This window comes from Carassius carassius, chromosome 39 (assembly GCF_963082965.1).
Source record: "Carassius carassius chromosome 39, fCarCar2.1, whole genome shotgun sequence".
NCBI classification, from domain to species: Eukaryota; Metazoa; Chordata; class Actinopteri; order Cypriniformes; family Cyprinidae; genus Carassius; species Carassius carassius.
The window spans coordinates 14,577,883-14,594,988 of NC_081793.1; the positions used below are offsets into that span (position 1 = coordinate 14,577,883).

Here is a 17,106-nt window from a genome sequence, read left to right on the forward strand (position 1 = left end):
GGAAAGGCGAAAAGCTGAGAAATCCACTGAATACAGATATTTTCAGAAGCCGTACTTTAGCTTGTATACGAGCAGATAGTTTCATGGGAGCAGATCAACTTTTTTCAGGTGTGGGATTTGTTGTGCCTTGTCATCACAGAGCAGCAATGGGAACTCAGCCATCACTGTTGTTCACCTCTCATGTCATTCTGGGGATGGATTGTACGGGGATGAAAAAGACAGCAGACAGGCTTGAGATAGAAGGCTCAGCTGAACTGACAGATATTCTGAGCCTCTCCACATGAATAAGACTCCTTAATGTCGGTAACCTTGAGGTTTGTGTTTGTTCTCCATAGAAACCGACTGCTGAATCTTTGTTCCCCTAGTAACCTGCAACGTGAGGCAGTCCAGCTGGCGAGAGTGGCATGCATATTGACAAATTCTTCCTATAGCAATTGAGCAAATAATGTGATGACAATGAGAGAGGCAGTATGTGGAACTACGATGGGAACGTCTGAGGTGGAAGCTCTGGCACAGTCTTGCATTACATAAAACCTCAGTGTTGCTTAATATTCACCACATCTCCGTCCTTCTGTCTCTGGGACTCTGTCTTTATCGTATTTGAGGATCTTATATTCTTCAATGCAATCTTCCAATACTTTTCTCTCCGGCTGCTTATATTCTCAAACATTTTTTGACAGTGCAGGGATTTGGCTGAGCGAAACTCAACTGTCAGAAAAGGAACAATGAAGTCTGCATCTCTTTTAGGTGCAGAAATTGCATGAGTGATGCACAACTTTGACCTCAGAGCTTGGCATTAATGCATTTCTCACTTGTTTATTTGAACAAAAGCGTTAATATGCGTCACATGCATAAGATAAGTTCTCCTACTGTCCTTCTGTAGTCTTTGAAGTGAGTTGTGAGTCCAGAGTCCACAGATGCCTTATCAAATAATGAAAGTGCTGGGGTTACAACATATTCAAGTTGTTTGGAGAACACTCAACAGATACTGCTGTGAAACAGTAGAGGGCAGTGTTCGCTTTGCTTCGCAAAGTCAGGTGCAGGCTGTTTGATTGTAGGTTTGATTCAGGTTGTGAAAATGTTACAGACATTACAGGCATTATCAGAAGCATTCATGCTTGGTTTAACACTTGTTTGTCGAATTCTAAGAGCTAAAAAAAAGGGAGATATTTTACAGATGTCATTGAATTTTGCATTGCTAGGAAAATTTGGGTTCAAGGTGGTAAAAAAGAATATATATATATATATATATATATATATATTTATATATATATTTAATGACTTTGTTGCATTAAATTGGTCTTAAGTTACAGTAAAGACAACAAATAAATATATTTCACATAAACGCTGTTTTAAAATGATCCATTCACCAAAGAATCCTGAAAAAAGTATCACGGTTTCCACAAAATGTATGAATGTCACCTTATTCCGCCCCGCCCACTTTTAATACTTCGCATTTCCGCATTTTGTCATCCGGCTTCCGCTAAACCGATACGGCATGTCCGGTTACTAGTTTACAAGTTGTAAGATTGTTTATAGCTAGCTATAACTGTGGCGAAATGACAAAGAACGCTATGTTATAAATTGGGAGCACGATGAAAATGTCTTACGACGATCAAATGGTCTCAAATAGAGTGCCGAAGTTATGGCGTCACTTTATAGGCCAAAACGCGGAAGTGAGTTAGCATTTTAGCACTACGGGTTCCCTCGCCCTAAAGTCTATGGGTTTTTTGAATGGGTTTTTGCTAAATCGCCTGAAATAAGGTCTGTGGTTAACAAAGCCTCTAAATAGTTTCAGCCTCACGTTCAGTTTACCTTTCAGTTAATATACATAACGTTATATATTTAGTCTTTTCAAGTTGTAGTTTTTATAAATATTATTGTACACAGAATTCTGTGATATTAAGGTAACCGATTACCAGTTCTTTATTTCTGTGGAGAGACTGTAGTTCGACAATGGTGTTTTGTTTTGTCCCTAAATGCAAGCACAAGTCGTCGAATGAAAGATGCTCGGTTTACCGTTTTCCGTCCAATGTTACCCAGCGGAGACTCTGGGTTCGTGCCGTAAGGTAAGCTCACACAACGATGATTTCCATGTGAACATCGTATTTACTACCTTAATGTGGCCACGACGAAACTTTAATGGTGCATATTGCTTAACACTCTATTGTTACTTTGACGGTCAGATTTAGTTAAAAAGGCTAGCAAGAATAAACGTTTTTTCATAACCAAATCAACAGCTAAAATATCTTTGTCTTTCTCTTAAAATATCTAAATGCTTGTTTACTTTGCCACTGTTTAATAGATTAGATCCGCTGCAGTTTTATTAAAGGCTAACGTTACGTCGAGAAATGTGTTTGTTTAAAATATTCAAAATAATACCTGGTTTATTGGCTTATTGTAACTAGTTTGGATATAATTATAGAAAGGGTGGGTCCTGCACCCTGATATTTGTAAACTTGGCTTTTACCCACTTAAAATAATATGATTGTATTTGTAAACAGCATTAGTTAAGGCATTAGGTAACAATGATAATAAATAATCTGTTATTTTAGTAGTAAATGTATTTAAATGTATTTAGTAGTAACTATATTTAATGTGCTATATAAACGTTGACAGATCAATGAAGAAGATTAATGTAAATGCTGAAAACCTCCATTCTAATATAATACAAATATTTTATTGTGTGATTTTTTTCCCCCACCCCACTTTGTAATTTTAATCTGTGAAGGTGTACATTAACTTGCATAAAACTAACATTGCTTATTTTGAATTTATCCTTAGATGAGCTGACCGAAAGCCCAGTGTCCATTCTTGCATCTGCAGCTGTCATTTTCCTGCAGGGGGAAAAAAAAATGTCCCTGTTTTGTTTTTATCCACAAACGATGTTCCCACTGGACAAATTTTGGAAGATCATTCATACTCCCTGAAATGTTCAACCACCCATTGTAGCAACAATGTCATCTTTCCCTGTAGAGACCTGTTGTGTGAATTATCAGTTTTTGCAATTAGTATATAGTTTGTTTTCAGTTTACTTATTTTATGAAAATAAAGATGTTTACTACAGCTCTTGCTGTAAGGTTTCTGTGGCTCAGTTATTAGAGCATTTTATTAACTGTGCAAAAGGTTGCGAGTTCAATTCCCAGAGAATATGCTGATATGTATAGCCTTAATGCACTGTAAGTCGCCTGTCTGACAAATACCAAAAATTAAATGTTAAACTATTGTATACTACTTGTATGCTATTGTAACTACACTCCAGTCAGCTCACAGTAATGTGAATGCGAGATAAAATTTACTACACTGGCTCTCACATTGGGGCTTGTGGATTACCAGGTAAAAATATATAGAAAATGTGAACAAAATGAGTATATATCGTTTATCCAGGGAACATATATGGTTTATTTATATTATATTATAATAAGCATTTGTTGATGCTATTGGACAATTCTCTTTAAATTCAACATACTGTATGTAATTATATACAACTATTATATTAAATGTTTGGAATTTAACTGTGTTATGCTTGTTCAGAGATTGTTTTTATAGTTATCTTAAATACATAGAACACTATTATTACTCCTCTAACGTTATCCCTCCCTAGTTTTACTTACCGAGACTAGATAAACCTTGTCCCTCATGCTGGCCCTTACAATACGGGTAAGTAAACCAGCATCTAAGCTGCACTGTTCTACATGTCCAGATTTATAGTGGTTCTCTCTTCGATCAATGGTTTTTCTATCGTCTAAGAAAAAAGGACATAATAATGGAAATTGATACGGCCATAGCTAACCTTAGTGCTTCTGAGATGGTAAAAGCGCGTTTTTTTTTTTTCTGGCGAATTAGCAAATGGTATGCAAACATACAATCAAACATAATACAGTGAAAGATAATCTTAAAGTTTATTTGGGGCACAATGATAAGGCATAATAACTGAATCACAAAGAAAATAATATTAGGGTTTATATAAAATAACAAAATATTACATAAAACATTAACAAAAGAAAATAAAAATCTCAGAGAGACACACATAAACAAAATTAGTTTCTAAATGTAAAAAAAAAAACGAATAGGCAATATTCTCATGGAAAAGTGGATGTGTTCATACACAGCGCAGATCATAATGAGCGAGCGTGTTTTTTTTTAAATAAAGTTTGAGGAAGCTTGATGATGACGTTGATCCACGACCATGGTGTGCTGTAGTCCGTTTATAGCCTACCGTTAGCATTTTATATCTGACGGCTTTATTTAGGCTTCAAAATGTATAAATTTTGGAGTAATTTGTAAAGATTATCTTGATAGACAAAACGTGTAAGGGTCATAACTCTTTGTTGAACACAGATCTTATTTTTTGCGATTTTCCAAAAGTCTATGGGGAAAATGCTTGGCTTTTCAATCGAGGGAACCCATGCGCCACTAACTTCCGGGTTGGCCTACAAAGTGACGTCATAACTTCGGCACTGTATTGTCCCATCCATCGTCGCTGTTAACGTGGGTAATGTTAGATGATATGAAGAAGTGGCCAGAGTTAACCTATATATTTAACTGCCCTGTCAGAAGGAGTTGATGGAGCAGCAAGGAAAAATTATTTAAAAAAATTTACTGAGGCTTACCAGTATTTACATAGTGAGACAGTGGGTCGTGTACTGTTACACAGCGAGGGTTTTTTCGTCTTTTTAAAATTGAACGTGCAACCAGCCAGTCGAGCAGTCTAAATCTCTCAGCATGGTGCTGGTTAGTTTTGTGTGTGTGTGTGTGTGTGTGTGTGTGTGTGTGTGATGTTAACATACGAAGTTATAAATGTTTAAAAGTATATTAACGTGTTTGATGACCATCATCAGACTAAGTATTTTGTCTAATAACTTAATTGTACAGTGGAGTAGGGTAAGTGAACGTTTATCAATTACACATTAGAAAAGGAGGAGGCTGGAACTTGGAAGTGAAAAACGCTGTATATCCAGGTATGCATAATTATTAGGCAGGTTTTCTTTTACAAATAAAACAAGCCAAAAAAAGATTATATATCACTTATAAAAGATTAAATGCAAAATTAATAGTTAAGATTGGTGTGGTTTGGAATTGGTAAATTTGACCAAAAAATATGATCAGAAAATCAACTTGCCTCTTAATTCTGCACAGTGTATATGTAAAAGGTAAGGTAAAGGTAAGATTTTGTAGGTTTACATTAAGTCTAATCAATGAATAATGTAGGTAAACGTCAAGTGTGATAATAATAATAATGAATGATTCTGAAATAAGACTGTAAAATCTTTGAAATGTATTTTAGGTTTGCCATGTTCTGTACAGGGCTGAGGACCTGTAAGCTGCTCATCTGGGTTCCATCACAGCAAGTTACATGTGCCACACAATGAGCAATTCTGTGCCAAGACTGTAGCTAGACTACAAACCTTTTATTTTAAGTGTATGCTTCCTCGTGTCAGATGAGTTTCAGGCAGGCTACCTGCTGCTTTCCACAAGATACTTGCAGCTTTGTAAATAAGCAGGAATGAGAATATTTAGGTTAAGGATAGGATATTAGTTAATTGGGATGGGATGTAGAGGATGTGGGTGAAGACTAACTATATGAAATAAGTTGTTTTAAATCAGTTGTGTTAAACAAGAGACAGACTGTGATTTTGTTTTTTAGAACATGGATAATTTAATATAAGTTGTATAAAATCATTTGTGATTTGTTAATCAGTGTTTGTTGTTTTCAGGAAGCAAGAGACACCTCCTACTGACTATCCTATAAAATTTCAACATTTAATTTCCATATGTAATAAACCAAGATGGAATTAACTTGCAAACTTGACATGACTTATTCCTTCAAATCAGAGATTAAAGATAACAAAAGATCAAATTAAGATAAATAAATAAAAACTATTTACAGCAGGTAATGTAAGGTGACACTGTAAAGGTTCATAAAAATAACTTATTACAGCAGGTAACTTCTGGTGACATTGTAAAGGTTCATAAAAATATCTATTACAGCAGGTAACTTCTGGTGACTTTCAGCAAGATCAGGGGCATGTGGATCTGATCACCCTCACAGTTGTCCACTGCATCAGTGGCGGTCATCGATACATCTGTGGAAATAATGAAACATTTTTAAATTAGTACTTACAATATATCATGAGTATTAAAATATCCCTCATCAACCGTAAGTAAGATGGATGGAAAAGCCAACTCATTCATCCGAAAGTGGTTGGGGTTGCCACGGTGACTATCTGAAACCGGTCTCTTTGGAAAAAACATGCTGCAGCTGCCACTGCAGTCCATACAGTTGGGCTACATGCAAGAAAAGACCAGGTTGGTTCTCGAGCTGAGGGAGTCCACAGACGAGTCAGCAAGGAACGCAAATGTCAAGGTTCCTACCGGCCGCAAGTGGAACGCCCAAACCGAGGTCGATCAAGCTGTCGGTCGGCTACAACACCGGGAGATCATGGGCAGAGTTCAGACAGGAAGAGCAGGGCTAGGATGGGGAGAGACGCCATGCTTTTGGTCCAAGGCCAATCACAAGCAAAGGAAGGAGATGGTGGTAGCTGAGGTGACGAGGATGGAGGAAGATCGCTACAAAATCAAGGCCGTGTCGCAGGGTTGACAAGGAAGCTGGACAACCTGGGAGGGAATCATGAACCGGAACATCAGTTGGTCAGACGTGTGGAAGATCCCACAGGCAAGACTTAGCTTCTTCATTCGTTCAACCTATGACACGCTTCCCTGCCCTCGGAACCTCCACCAGTGGCTTGGGAATGAAGAATCCTGTGTACTCTGCAATGCCCCCAACGCAAGTCTCCAGCACATCTTGTCAGGCTGTAAGATCGCTCTCTCACAGGGACGCTACAGATGGTGCCACGATCAGGTCCTGAGAAAGCTAGCTGAAGTACTGGAGCAGTGTCGACAGGGTAGCAAACAACCACCATCAGCAGAGGACCCCACCATCTTTGTGTCGGAAGGAGAGGTAAGGAGAAGCACCAGATCAAGAGAAATAGCAAGGCTCTTCTCCCCCAACCAGGAGTGGAACATGAGGGTTGACCTGGACAGGCAGCTCCGGTTCCCCACGGAGATAACCACCACATCTCTCCGGCCAGACATAGTGGTGTGGTCAACCAAGGCAAGATCGATACACCTCATTGAGCTCACTGTACCACTGGAGGAAGGAATTGAGGCCGCCTTCGAACGGAAGAAGGCCAGGTACTCAGAACTCGCTGCTGAATGGCGGGAGGCTGGCTGGAAGACGACCATCTACCCAGTGGAGGTCGGATTCTGAGGTTTCCTTGGGTTGTCAACCATACGCCTCTTGAGGGAAGCAGGAGTGACTGGAGGGAGGCTAAGGAGGGCAACAAAGGATCTGGCAGAGGAGGCAGAGAAATGTAGCTTTTGGCTCTGGCTGAGGAGGAAAGATAGGTGTTGGGGGAAGAACACCTAACCCCAGACAACAGCTGCAGGGAGAACAGCGATCAGCTGCAGGGGGTGACAGGGAGACATCCCTGTCACTGCTACGCCACCAGGAGACGTTCCAGAATTAAAGGAGCGAAACGTTGGTGAATGGTGGTTTCTGGCTGATGACCCTGCAGCTGACCCATGGGCACTGGAGGAGGTGCGACAGGCAGCAATAACCAGCAGGTGGTAACATCTTCCTGTGCAATTACTGAGTATTAATATATGATGGGACCCGAACTTAGAACTGTGTGTGTGTATGTATGTGAGAGAGATGCATTAGAAACAAAACAGTATACACACTCTTAACTGTAGTGTTCAAACGTAGGTCAGTATCTGAATGAGAAATGTAGCTAGCTGGCCTGCTATCACCTGCAATCTCTGTAGCAGGAATAATGTGAGCTATTGTAATGTACTATAATATCTTGTACTACCGTAAATATTAAATACATAGGTGGACATGGAAAATTCGTTGTACTTCGTTAACTGCCTGTTACTGATCTTAAATGTATTCATAGAACGGACTTCATAAATCTAACATTAGCCGATCAAACACATAGCTAGTTAATTTAAAGTTAGCTTACCCGAATCTGATAACCTTTTTATCCCCCGGCGTGACCTCTTTAACGGAACATCGTAATCGAGCCATTTCTCGGGGTAAGGTTGTTTTGAATTACGAGCCGAGCAGAGTGGCTTACGAGCACTTCCCGACCTCCCGATCATTTTTAAACATGTCTAAAAAGTTTGTGAGCTATCGGTTTGAATTCGTGACATGTGTGCGGTTGAACGAGCCGATTTGTCGAGTTATCTGAAGTTGACCAATCACAAACTAGGAAAACCACAGAAGCATATGTAGTTTACAGGGACTCTCCATAGACGTAACGGTATTCTATACTGTATATCCCCATACACTACCTCTATCCATTACAGAAAATGCATGTTTAAAATTTCTATTAAACACTGTATAGTATTTATTTTAAAGCCATTTGGTTTACGAGGGCACAGGAATTGTCCTCACAAACCATGTTTACATTGTAATACCTATTTCAGATATTTATAAACCTACAAGAACACACACACACACAGGGTGACCAAACGTCCCGGTTTCCTATTGCTGAAAAATAACATGTACGTGTAGGAAACAGTCACGGCTTGTATCAATATTTTATATGCAGTTATGGGAGAGGGAGAGCAGTTATATTAGGCGCGTTCGACTTGAACCAGCGCTGCACAGAATGACATCACCTGTATGACATCAAAGTACCGCGAGAGCGATTCGAATGCATTGGATATGTGTGCTCTCTTAGCGCTCTCGCGGTACTTTAATGTCATACCTTCTGTGCGTGCAGCGGTGCTTCAAGTCGAACGCGTCTATCAACTTCGTGCGGTTCCTTCTGGAATTCGCAGGTTGTAAAATCGTGTCGTATATCATCTCGTCCGTACGATTTTCAGATAAACTCACTCGTGCCGTGTGCGTGGACGAACGATCTTCCGACCGAATGCTTCTACCCTGAATCGCTTCGTGTTGATGCCAATTTTGTAGACTAATCCATCATCGGATTCATCCCGCTAGCTTGTACTGTTGATCACTTTGTTAATTCACTTTGACAGAAGACTTCCTGTGGTCTCTGTCTCCCGAGACCCTGTAATTCATTTTTGTTCCCTATAAGGAACTCAGGATCCGAATCCATGGGAAGGAATAGCTTCTGGCCTGAAACCATGTTCCAATAAAGACTACATATGGGACTTTTCAGTCATATCCCGTTTGTTTGATTAAACCTTGACAGTTATTTGTTCTTTCTTCTCAAATACCTACATGCCTGACAGAAGTCCTTGGCCACTGAATCTCCAGAAATTAAAGACTATTCCTTTACCTCATAAACATGTTTTACTAGTGAATTTAGTTAATACTGTATGTAATGTGCACATAAATCACAAATACATGAATACTGTTATATTTCATACTGTATAGTTATTGTAGAGACTAATTCTGTTTTAAGATTTTGATATAGCAATTAAAGCACATGTTTTTATCTTAAAGGAATAGTTCACCCATAAATGAAAATTTGTTGAAAATGGACTTATCCTCTGGCCATCAAAGATTTTGATGGAGTTTGTTCCTCCAATAGAATGCTATTATAAACAGGGCCATCGCTAGTGGGGAGAAAAGGTTGTGATCATTTTAGGAGCCCACGGCTGTGGAAGGGGCTCTCGGCAATTTCAACTGAGTGCCCGGGGCCAGCATGAAAGACGCTCAGGATGGTTGATGGCCACTGCTGCACATCATCACGAATGCTTATCATTTGCATGTGTTTTAAAGCCTTGACAATTTCAACAAGAGATTTTAAAGAATTCATGCAAAATAAGTCGATTGAGTACTTTCATGCTGTGTTCAGACACAGCACAGACATCCAATTGAGTTCTCTTTCACGTCTTCTTGCTCTTTAATGAACACATACACCTTACCAGTTTAAACATTCAAGTGCAAAAAGATGCAAAAACCTCAATTCAGCACTGTGTGCTGACAAATACATACAAACATATATTGAAATACTTATCTTGGTGAGTATCCTCTACATTTTTTTTGGTTTTGTCTTATGTCTTTATTTGGTTTCTGTAACTGAACACCTTCAAAAGAAAAACTTAAATCATTGTTTAATTTGTGTCTTTGTTCTATTTTTTTTAATTGTACTATTTACATGATTTCAAACAGGGCCCATGGGTACAACCTGCACAGGGACCCCAGCAATGGTCCTGATTAGAAACATGCAGCTTCACATGATGTTAATTGATGGGCTGGACTGTAGTAGTGTGAATTATTTGTGGAATATTGTGATGTTTTTGAATCCGTTGTTTGAACTCTTATTCTGACGGCACCCATTCATTGCAGAGTATCTAGAGGATCCACTGAAACAAACTATCTATCTTGGATGGCCTGAGGGTAAGTACATTTGATCTATTTCTGATAGTGGCATGTGTATTAAATGGAAACATTCTTTATTAACATTATAATTATTGTTATTAACATTATAAATGCTTTATTTTTTGACAAATGTTCCATCATTGAACAACTTCTAATTTAGACAGTTTTCTAACAAAAATCACATTTTTAGCTTTGTCATTAATAAGTGGAGTGCAGGAATCTATATGATTTTTTTTTATATGATTTTTTTTTGGTCAGTGTCCAACACTTCTGTAACACTGTTCTATACCTTCTGTTCTATACTATTCTATACTTGTGGGCAGTTGACATGTCCTGTAACCTGACATGAAATTCTATTTTTTAAACAGCATTTTTTTTGCAAGCAGTTTTTATGAGTTAACTAAGAAACTATATTCTTGGATATTTGAATTATTTGCACTTTGGAAAAAATGTGTACACAATTTGTCATGTCACAGGATCACTCAAAAAAGGATTATTTAAAAAAACTTGAGTTATAATGAACATACCTTCAATAAGTATATAAAGCATGAAAAATCATGCATGAATATGGAATATGTCGACAACCTAGTTAAAACAACTATTTTCCCCTACTTTCATAATACAATTTATGTTGGTTTTCATGATAAAAAATGTTTAGTACACATAACCCCCCCCCCCCCCCCCCCAAAGAAAAATTAGAAATAAACAAATTTGTGTGGATCAGTGTATTAATATTCAAAATCAGTCTGCACATACCAACACAAAATTCCTTGTTAAAATCATTTGAAGCTCTCAATTCAAAATTACATTGTAAAATTGAAATGCTTTTCACTTGTTAATGTTTATAAATCAAAGCAAGGTTTTTGGGGAATGTGCTGTATGATTCCCAGGGCTCACGGTATAGTCTGTACTTATTGATGTTGGGGCAGAAATATGGCTGCAGTGCTCTTTAGCTCAGAATATGGCCTAGAGTGGCCGTCTGTTCTGCCTGAAATGAAACTCTCTTGTACACAGTTTAAGTCCACCTTTGAAATAAATCCTTATCATCAATTTGGTGTCAAGATAAAGTGCCTGACATCACCTGACTCTCCTTATGTCTCCCACATTAATGGGTGTCTTTTTCAGGTTTCAGCTGCCAAACTGTCTCAGCCTGCCTCTCTTCCTCTGTTTATAGACCAGCATGAATAAATGATGAAATGATAATACACAGCCGCAGAACCTTTTTTTCCTCTCCCAGAGATGACTCTGCAGGAGACCAGGGACTTGCCTGTATTATTATGCATTAACAGTAAATCAGGCCAGGTCCCCACTGCCTGCTGTAGGTTATTTTTTTTCTTTCTTTTTTCCCCCCTGCTTTCGAGGTGTGGGGTTGCAGGCAAACATGCCTGCTATACATGGCCGAGATTGGGATCGAATCAGGGGAAGCTCCAGCTAAAAACTAGGATAAGGATAAGGAGAGATACACGCAGCTGATAGAGCTCTAAGTGTAGGAGTAACAGACCCAAAACTGGTTTTTGTTTTAGCATCTGGGGACACTGATATATCTGCTTTACAATAAAAGGAGCTGAAAAATGTTAGAGAGCAGAAGATCTGGGCAGTATGATGGTGTACAGTTTATATTGTTCAGTTTAGTTGTTTATGGTTGCTTGCTGCACCAGTGAAGTTAAAGTGACAAGCAGTTAATAATGTGTGTACCGTATTTCTGGACTATAAGTCACACTTTTTTTTCATAGTTTGGCTGGTCCTGAGACTTATAGTCAGGTGCGACTTATTTATCAAAATTAATTTGACGTGAACCGAGAGAAATGAACCAAGAGAAAACATTACCGTCTACAGCCGCGAGAGGGCACTCTATGCTGCTCAGTGCTCCTGTAGTTTACACTGAAAACATATAGCGCCCTCTCGCGGGTGTAGACGGTAATGTTTTCTCTTGGTTCTTGGTTCTAAATAAATGCGACTTATAGTCCAGTGCGACTTATATGTTTTTTTCCTCGTCATGACGTATTTTTGGACTGATGCGACTTATACTCAGGTGCGACTTATAGTCCGAAAAATACGGTATGTCATCTGTTTTGCTATTGGTATTATTTTATGTTCATTTTACTGTTTGGGCACTTTTCTCAAGTGTTACATAGTATGAAGCTGTTTTTATACTGCTACCATACCTATCATTCATTTATCAATAATAATAATAATAACAATAATAAATAGTTTCTGTATTCATTAAGTAAAAAAACAAACAGAACATTTAATTGTATTTTAATTCACTGGATTGTCCAAACCATCCTTTGCTATGTGCTTGTTTAATATATAAATAATTTTTCTTGATTATCTAGTAGGGAAGCATTGATATTAAAATAGTGGCAGTATGACCGATAACCCAATAAAAATCAAAAGAGAAAAATATATATTGTTTTTAAAAAATTTACTTAATGTGAACATTAGATGATGACAATGATATGATCTAAATGTAAGAATATGTGAGTGAGCATGCATAATTAAATTGAGTTACACTTTATTTTAAGGTGTCCTTGTTACAGTGTAACTATACATTTAAGTACTGAGTTATATAAATTAACTACATTTACTTACTATGTGGTTAGGAATCAGATTAGGGTTTGGTTTAGGGTTACTTGCATGCAATAATGCATAATTAATTGTTATTATATTAATAAGTACATGGAAACAAGAAACAAGGAAACCTTAAAATAAAGTGTTAACAAACTCTAATATCAGTAGATAACCGTAAAAAAATAAAATAAAAACAAATATATGTGTGTGTGTGTGTGTGTGTGTGTGTGTGTATATATATATATATATATATATAGACATATATATATATTTTTTTGTCATGCCTCCCACCCTTAGAAAGCAGCCATCTATTAGCCAACACCCGCTGAGATAAGAACTATGGAATTGACAGCATTCATATAATTTTATATACAAAAAAGTCAAGAATGTGGGCCTAAATCTCAGTAGCTCTTTTTCTCAGACTAAAGGGTGCCTTTGGCTGCAACCCAGCTGTGAATATTGAATATATAACCATCTTTTGGATGACTGGTTGTATAAAGATAAAGAACAGAGATTACTTTTCGATTAGCTGCCGGCATAGATTCACAGTACGACCATGCATTCATAGCTATTCATTACCAAACAACAGTGAAAATGCTTCTCTCTGCACATGCTTGGCTAATCCTAGAGGGCCGAGATAGGACCATCACTCCAAATCACATCGGTTGTTTGCTGTCTTGTCCTCAAACAGCTGCTGTCATGCAATAATAATCTGACATTCAATTAAGCTTGAAATCATTTAGCAAGCTAATTAAGAAGGAGAGAGGTAGAGGGCTGTTAACCTGTCACTGAATCATTACCAGTTTAGGGTGTAAAACATTGCTGTAGCCACATTAAACCAATGAATCTTGTGTGTAGCACACCAGTCAATGCTCTTTTATCGAATGCAACTTTTTTTTGAACGAACGCAACAGTTTTGAACGAGCCCACCTATTTTAAATGACAAAATAATGGCTGTTGCATGAACTATTGAGGAAGTACAGACGTTCCACTCATTGATAGCCAAGGAGCGGATACAACCAGAGCTTGAAAAAGAATGAAAACATTTTTCAGGAAGTTGCTCAGCACGGCAGTAGAGGCGGTGCAACTAATACATGTCTATAATCCCACACACTCAAAGCAGTACTAAACTGCAGTGGAAACGCAAACTGAGCCAAGTCGTACCATACAATGGAAAAGCGGCATTACACAAACAACTTTTGCCTATGCTTTTAACAAAAAATACCAGAGCAAAAACAATTACTGATATATAAAAAATATAAATAGAGGTGTTCTCTTCATGAATGAATCCCGGATTTCACTGTACTGGGCAGATGGCAGACAGTATCGTGTGGGTGAGCGGTTTGCTGATGTCAACATTTTGGATCAAGTGGCCCATGGTGGCGGAGGGTTATGGTATGGGCAGGCGTATGTTGTGGACAATGAACACAGGTGCCTTTTATTGATGGCATTTTGAATTCACAGAGATACCGTGACGAGATCCTGAGGCCTATTGTTGTGCCATTCATCCAGGACCATCATCTCATTTTGCTGCATGATAATGCACGGCCCCATGTTGCAAGGATCTGTACACAATTCCAGGAAGCTGAAAACATCCCAGTTCTTGCATGGCCAGCATACTCACCGGACATGTCATCCATTGAGCATGTTTGGGATGCTCTTGATCAGCATATACAACAGCGTGTTCCAGTTCCTGTCAATATCCAGCAACTTCGCACAGCCATTGAAGAGGAGTAGGCCAACATTCCAAAGGCCAGAATCAACAACCTGATCAACTCTATGAAAGGAGATGTGTTGCACTGTGCGAGGCAAGTGGTTGTCACACCAGATACTGACTGGTTTTTGGACCCCCCCTCCAGACCCCCCAATACAGAAAAACTGAGTGGCCTTTTATTGTTGCCAACTTAAGGCACACCTGTGCAATAATCATGCTGTCTAATCAGCATCTTGATATGAATTATCTCTGCAAAGGAGAAGTGCTTACTAACACCGATTTAGTGAACAATATTTGAAAGAAATAGGCCTTTTAAGTACATAGAAAATGTCTTCGATATTTGAATTTAGATCATGAAAAATGGGGGCAAAAAAAGTGTTCAGTGTATATATGAAGAGCTTGGTTTCAAAATGCAATAAATCCATTTTGATTAATCTGAGTAAAAATGTGTTTCCTTTACCAAGAAATTGGCAAAATGAAAACCACTATTTTCTGTTTCAAATATTCACATAGCATCTTTTGGTTATGATAACATTCAAAATTCTAATCCATGTTTTGATTTTCAAAGATTTATTATAAATTATTAATTTCTTCCCAAAATGCAATAAATCCATGATACTTTCCAAAATACAAAAATGATAATGATACATTTTTCATATTGAAATGGATGAAAATACACAACATAGTAAGTTGATCCACATATGACAGCCTCTGTACTTGGTCAATATTATTCTTATATACAGGCACTGGACTTAAAATACATTCATCAGTCATCACTTCCAGAATTAATTAAATGGGTCATCTTGTTAATTCCATAAATTAATTACAGCAATACAATAAAATTTTATCATGAACAAGAATCACATCACATCACATTAGACCGCAGAAATTCCAAAACGACATTTCCCTTACATACAAGCACCGCCATCACAGTCTAGAGTGTGTGGAATGGTGCGCTGTGATTGGTTGAGAGGATATATTGCATTCTGCAAAAAAGGGAGATTGGCAGTTGTTGCGTTTTGGGAAAAAAAGGGAGAAAACATGACCTAATAACTCTGCGAATATCACATTTTGGACAAAATTTTCAATACATACCAGATACAATACTGATTTTGGCAGATATTCAGTAATAAAAAAAGGCATTATAAATATATATATATATATATAGTACAGACCAAAAGATTGGACACACCTTCTCATTCAAAGAGTTTTCTTTTCAGGTGTGAAAGCACTCTAAAATTCAGATTTTTTCCCTTCCGCATGTGCTTATATGGGCTCCTTTGGTGTCCTTTTGGAGTTTCCAATGCCTTGTCCAAATACCCACTTGAAAGTTTAAAAGTTTATTTTAAAATGCAACGTATTGAATTTGTTGTTTAACAACACTACAAGTGTGTCCCATCAGTTAATGAAAAGTTGTACACACACTTGTGGTCTTCATCCTTCATACTTGAACACTTTCCAAATACAGGAAATTCATCATAGAAATAGTCAGGTGATCAAGTGCAACGACCGCAAGTGTGGGTATTTGGTATTGTGTCCTTTTTTGGAAAGAATCTAAATTTATCTTGGAAAAAAGCTTGCAGAAAATACAGATGTTTTTAAAAACACCCTTTAATCTTTTGGTTTACTTTGCTGGATATAACAAATGATGACAATATAAACATTTGAAACAAGATAAATTGTCCATGCTTAATTTCCTAAAGTGTGTGATTAATCACGATTAATCACAGAAAAAGGGTGTGATTAATTAGATTAAAAATTTTAATCGATTGACAGACCTAATATATTCCAAACATTAAACTAATATAGATTTAAAACATTATAAAGAGAAGTAAACAAATAAATTAAGAACAAATTAAGAACAAAGCAACAAATTAGCAATAGGACAAATAAATACAGAAACTGAAATCAAATGTAAAATAAAACTCCAGAGTTTTCTTTTCATAAATAAAATATAGATTTATCTTTATTAAAGTTATAAAAGTCTTTTATACAATATCAGTAAGTGATTTATCTTTTTCTAAAAAAAATTTGGTTGTATATAATATATTAGGCTTGTCACTTTAAGACCTACTGTAATGCACGGATCCATTATACAGTTGTATGCATTGTTTTCCCCAACTCTTTATATTTTGACACAAGTTTGTGTATTTTTCTGAAAACAGCAAGTCAGTGCTGAATTGAGTTCTCTTTTGTGTCTTCCTGCACTTGAATGGTTTAAAATCACATTAAAGTGCATACACGTGTATCAATTAGTGGAACTGAAATGTGCATGTTTCATTGAATCCATGGTTCTTGAATATTTGAATCTGGTTTTTGATACCCTTTTTCTATACTATACTTGTTTAGGTTTCCCTGGTTAATTCATTTCTGTGAAATAAGTGAAACAAATCCACAAATCTACATAAACATGTATGTGTGTTAGGATCTTTTTCTCCCATTGATGATCAATCTCTCA

At 37.4% G+C, this 17,106-nt stretch overlaps 1 long non-coding RNA gene across 1 annotated transcript; it reads left to right on the forward strand.

Annotated features, from left to right (window-relative positions):
* Positions 1-2,180: 2,180 nt before the first annotated feature.
* Positions 2,181-3,066, forward strand: LOC132121058 (uncharacterized). Its single transcript, XR_009426223.1, has 2 exons — positions 2,181-2,296; positions 2,732-3,066. It is a non-coding gene; the product is annotated as an uncharacterized LOC132121058 (long non-coding RNA).
* The last annotated feature ends 14,040 nt before the right edge of the window (positions 3,067-17,106 follow it).